Genomic DNA, 6,000 nt, shown 5'->3' with positions numbered 1-6,000 from the left:
CTTGGCTAGATTTTCAGATTCGGAACAATTTTAAATTATGGCTAAGACACACAAGCAAATGAGGTCAAGCATGGATATTCAAATGACACATGTAGAAGACTAGATACATAATCCTGGGGGCCAACTTTTTGCACCAGGATTTGAGGAAGTGCAGTGGCCAGAGGGTAGAGACAGATCGGAAGCTAGGTGTCCAGGAAGCTCAGAAAGTGGGATGTTTCCAGAACAAGGCAAAAAGCCCGGGTGTTGTGGCATACACCTGTAATCCCAGCACTTAAAAGTGAGAGGCAGGAGGATTGGCATTTAAGTCATCCTTGACTCCACAGTGAGTTTCAGGCCAGTGTGTCGCAAAAAGAAAAAAAAAAAGTTCAATAAATCCTAATGTAAAGGAAACGTTAAGTGAAGAGATGCTGGAGAAAAGGGGAAACAGGTGCCTGGACTGTTGGAAGAAGCAAAAGTGAGTTAGAAAAAGGCGCACGTCCAGAAAAGTCCTGCTTTGTCTAGGACAGAGCCTCACAGAGCGAGGTGCCAGTTTCCATGGAAATTTCTACCTTATTAAATTCAGCTTCGTAATGTTTGAGTCTAGTTGTCTGAGGCCCAGCTAAAATATGTAACAAACGTCAGCAGTCAGCCTTTCGTATCCATGGGGGCATTGGTTTGAAGAAGCCTCAACGGCATCAAAAACGTGGGTATTTAGCCCCTTATAGAAAATGCAGGTATTTTTTCATATAGCGATAATGTCACAATTCTCCTGTACAGTTAAATCTCCTCTAAGTCACTCACAATGCTCAGTACAGTGGAGACACTGTGTCCCTGTTATGCTATATTATTTAGCAAATAATGACACGGAAAGAAGACATGCGCCTCAGTACAAACACATCTTTTCTGAATGTTCCTATTGAAAACTCTTTAAATCTACTGAGGTGGAGCTTGCAAGGAGAGAAGGCTATTTTATAAGAAGAGTTGACCAAATAGTAACAGTAACTGGGAGTCTGGGCAGAGAAGTGGGATGGTAAAAAGTATGGTTGGACACTCAACCTTGCAAGGGAGATGCCATGATCACACAGGTAAGGCTTTCCCAGAATGAGGTTCATCCACTGCACTCTAAGATGTCCCCAATGTGGGAAGTTTGACTGGAAAACAAAAACAAAAATAGCCCCCACCCCCACCCCGAAGATAGTCAGTGGTACTTTGGACGAAGACTGAGAAGTATATTAAAAACAAAAACAAAAACAAAAAAAAAAACCCTAACAGACACTAATCAGGTAGTGGAACCAATCATGTCATGACACGTCAATATTTCTGACCCGTGCTTTTCTCTGGATCCTTAACCTCACGAAAAGCTCCTAGGATTCTACAGACTCATCAAATGCAAAGCTAGAGCACCCATCTTCCCCTCTCCAGCTGTTTACCCTTACTCTGTCTCTCACAGGGCTCAGATCAAAGCTTGCCAAGCACCCACACCCTGAAACAGGAGCTTTGGTCACTCACTCACCCCTCGCTACCATTTCTACCATCTGCTTCTATCCATTCCTTCTCCACATTCTTTCTTTCTCCACATTCTTTCTCTTCTTTTTCCTCCCCACTCCTCTCTCTTCGGGGGCAGGATCTCATGATCTAGCTCATGCTGTCCTGGAGCTCACTCTGCTCTTCCTACTTCAGCTTCCCAAGTATTACAAGTGTGTGCCACCACGTCCGGAGGATTTGGAAATGTTCCTCTCCTCTAGTCCTCCCTCTTCCCAGTCCTTCACCATAAGGGGAGTGTCTGACTTCCTGTGTATGGCACTATGCAAAGCTCTTGTTGACCCAGCCTTGCCTGTATTTCAGCCACGTCACGTCTCCTGTTACTTTCCGAGCCCCCGTCTGTCTTATAACAACACTGAATTTCTCTTTGTTCTTCCAGCTCATTACTATTTTTTATACTTGATCGTGCTAATAAAGAGTATTGTGGGGCCAGCTAGATGGTTCAGTGGATAAAGGTGCTTACTATGTAAGCCTGACAACATGAGTTTGATTCTTTGGATCCCACGATGGAAGGAGAGAACCACTTCCCCAGAATCGTCCCCTGACTTCCACATATGTGTCATAGCATGTGTGAGTGCACACATACACATGCACACACCGTCGTAATGATTTTTATTTTTGAGAAAAAAGCTATTTAAACCTAGATGGTGGAGGATGACTAGGAGGGGGTTGATTACAGAGTGATGTGAGCCTTAGAGAAAAACCAGGGATGTCCAGGACCACCGTTAAATGACTCAGTTTTTACGGACTACATTTCTTACTGATTCAGGATACTATTAGATGCACACAGGGCGAACTTCAAGGAATTTATGATCTGATTATAGAACTAGGTCACAGATGAGGAGATAGCTACTATGACTTATTTTCACAGAATACCAACTGTGATGTTTAACATCACGGTTATAAATGTGTCCACTTAAAAACCTTCTGTAGTCAATAAGTATAAAATGGCCACTCAAGCCAAGTGCAGGAAAGCCAGTGAAGGGAGGGCCATCTTCAGACAGGGTTCAGATGAAGTTTCACAACAGATGGGGTTTGAAATGCAAGTAAGGCACAGGAAGCAAAGACAAGGCCGGGCCTTGCAAATGTTCAACTCAAACAGGGGGGCAAAGCAGGAAGTGCCCATGACAGAAGGATTCAGGCTGGGGAGGACACTCAGTTGATGGAACACTTTCACAAAGCCCTGGGCTCAATCCCCAGCACCACATAAACCTGAGTGTGGGGGAAGCAGCAGTGTAAATCTCAGCACTGGGGAGGTGAGGCATGGGGATTAACATTTCAAAGTTGTTCTCTACAATAGAGCGAGTGTGCAGCTAGCCTGGTATACATGAGATCCTGGAGAGAAGAAGGAGCAGGGGGAGAGGAAAGGAAGAGGAGAGGAAAGGAGAGGAGTAGACAAAGGTGGGGGGGGGAGAGAATGCAGAAGGGGAAAAACAGAACTGAACTTTCTCTGTATTGAGGTTGAGGTAGGGAAGTCCTTGAAGGCAAGTGTAAGTGTGGGTCCATACTGGGGAGGCTGCTGCAGGGCTGTGTATACAAGACTCTGTCTAATGGAAGTCAAAAGAGAAAGCTTAAGAATGAAAGAAGTTCTGAAACCGAGTATATAGAGAACCATGGACAGACAGAGGCACAGTCAAGGCAGTCCTAACATCCAGGGACCAGACAAACTAAAGAAGAAAAAGAAATTATTTGAAACATAGAATTGATTTTTATCCAAGTCAGGGCATGAAAGACACATAACAGAGAAGTTGAGGCCTTATGTTCATGCCGAGGTTTTAGAGATGTTAGTTACGTGTGTTTGGATATGCCTTCGGCATTCATGCAGCATTGTTTTGTTTTTGATGGAGTCTTAATGTTATAGCCCTAGCTAGTCTCCTGAACTTGAGGCTTCCTCCAGGAATGAGCCACTATATCCAGTTTCATACAGACATTAAGCAGCCCACGTGCACTACCAGGCATGGGATCACATTCCTGTAATCCCAGGGTTCAAGGATGAGGTGAAAGGACAGTAACGTTTGATGGCAGTTTGGGCTACAGAGCTGAGGCCAACCTGGGCTACACAGCAAGATCCTGCAGGGCCTTTCCTTCATCCTTAGCTGTATGCTTACTAATGAATATGACTGGGATGCTCCAGTAGCACAATGGATTAAAATGTGGTACTTCTACAACACACACAGGCTATTCCTCAGCCAAGAGTGGACCAATACCAGATTATCCCCTTAGCCTCTGCTGGGGAACCATGAAATTTCTCCAAAGCTTTGCTGCTGATTAAGTGCTATTGACTATAGCTAAGTACCAGAAGGTTCAACGGAACAAACTTGTACCACTTTCAGTGAGACATTATATTTTAGAGAACAATTATGTTGACCCAGTGTTTTATTGCAGAGTCAAAGTTAAAAAAACAAACTACCTCCCCAACTTTTCCAGCTTTTGTGCCAATTTCTAAACTTATATTAGTGCTTTCTTTATTTCTCTAACTTCCAAATGATAAAATTATTTATCTTCATAGTCCACAGTGAAAACCACAGTTTAAAATCCCAATAAAGGACAACATCCAATGGAAACAACAACACTGAGTTTATGCATGTCTTACTGTGCACGTCTCTTCTACAGTGGGAGCACTAGCACAGAGTCAGTGTGTCATCACAGAACTCTGAAAAGCGCAATGACTAGTAACTACAGCTATGAAGAATCATTTAATGGCTCTGAACTATGAGTTTCAAAAAGGCCCCTCTTGCCGGGCACTGGTGACACACATCTTTGATCCCAGCACCCGGGAGGCAGAGGCAGGCAGATCTCTGTGAGTTTGAGGCCAGCCTGGTCTACAAAGCGAGTGCAGGACAGCCAAGGCTGTTGTTACATAGAGAAACCCTGTCTCAAGACACTAAACAAAAACAAACATACACACACACACACAAAAAGGCTTCCCTTGCTGCTAATAGTACCTTACCTAGTCTTTTTGTCAGCCTATCTTTTAACCTCAAACTGAAGTTGACTCGTACACTTTAGGGTAATTCTGAATTCTTTCTCTCGTTGTGTGTGTTCATGTGTGTGAGTGCATGCTATATGCAGGCCCACTTGCTCATTGTGGGTAACTGTGTGTAGAGGTCAGAAGTTACCCTCGGGTGTCATTTCTCAAATGCTCTTCACTTGTTCAGTTTTGCTTTAGGCAGTCTCCCACCGACCTGGAACTCCCCAGAGTAGGCTACTTGGTCAGACAATGTAATCTTAATCTTTATGGGTTTTCCTGGGGCAAGAACATTGCTTCCCTGTGTACGGTAGCGACATAATGCCACTTAGCACCATAGGAGCCACGCTCTGTCCTGAGTGCTGTGAGAACCCTCCGGGACAAGCTGTCTAACACCAATGAGAGCAGAGGAGAGGAGGTGTCCCGGGTGGGCGGAAGCCAGGGTGGCTCCTGAAAGCCCCCGGTACTGGGTCCAGTTTGTGCTCCCATTTTATACTCTAACACCGCAAGCTGAGGTGGACAAGCGAGATTGGTCAGGTTAAGAGCAACGACCCATTGTTTCAGCTACTCCAGGTAGCTGCGAAGCCACGCTTGGCGGCAGGCTATACTAGCCATGCTTTCGACAAATCAGAGCCTAATAATTGGTCTTTTTACATACCTTATTCTGCTTCCTGAGAAGGTTATAAACAACAGAGTCCACAGCCCTAGGTACTCCAGAGACCCTTCAGTCAAGAGCATTATGAGTGAGAACAACTAAGTGGAAGGTGTTTACTCAGTGTGACTTATGCAGATGACTATGATAACTGGTCGCTCACTGTAGCCCAGGCTGGCCTTAAACCCACATTGATTCTTTGCCTCTGGAGGGCTGGGATTCCAGACAGGCCTATCCATCATGCCCAGCTGATTACTTACTCTTTTCCTGCCCCTTGATTGCCTTTGTCATGATTCAAAGCAGAGATGGAAAATACACGACACCATTTCTGCCTCCCTTCTGGCCCTTCCAAACAATAGGGCACACACACACAAGTCCTCTTTCCTGTCACAATTGTATTCCGTCCCTGAGTCATTTTTGACATGGTTCTCCAGGCAGCCATCATCAGTGAGTTGGAGTCCAGGACCAAAATAATGGATGTGGGGGTTCTCCCTGACTTTCAGCTTAGTTGTATTTTCTCACTGCATGATTGCGAGGAAAAGGCATTTGAAGAAAAAGAGGGTTTATTGTAATGATAAAAATGAATTGACACCATGGCTAAGAAGGGGGCACAGTGGTAGATCACTAGCATTGCAAAAAAACCTGAAAACTGGGGAAAAATAAGCCTACCTTCTAAATGGATTGAAGCCAGAAAGCTGCTCAGGCTCCTAGACAAATCAGGCACTGTATTCTCTCCACGAGCACCACCTGTCCTGCCTCTTACGTAATACCTGTGTCTGTGCTTCCAACATTCCCCCCTTTCCCCACTCATACCCAACCAGCTAATCACTGTCTCCTCCTGTCTAAACGCTTCAGAGCG

This window comes from Meriones unguiculatus, chromosome 3 (genome assembly GCF_030254825.1).
Source record: "Meriones unguiculatus strain TT.TT164.6M chromosome 3, Bangor_MerUng_6.1, whole genome shotgun sequence".
Classification (NCBI taxonomy): Eukaryota; Metazoa; Chordata; class Mammalia; order Rodentia; family Muridae; genus Meriones; species Meriones unguiculatus.
Note: the sequence above shows the minus strand (reverse complement) of the source record.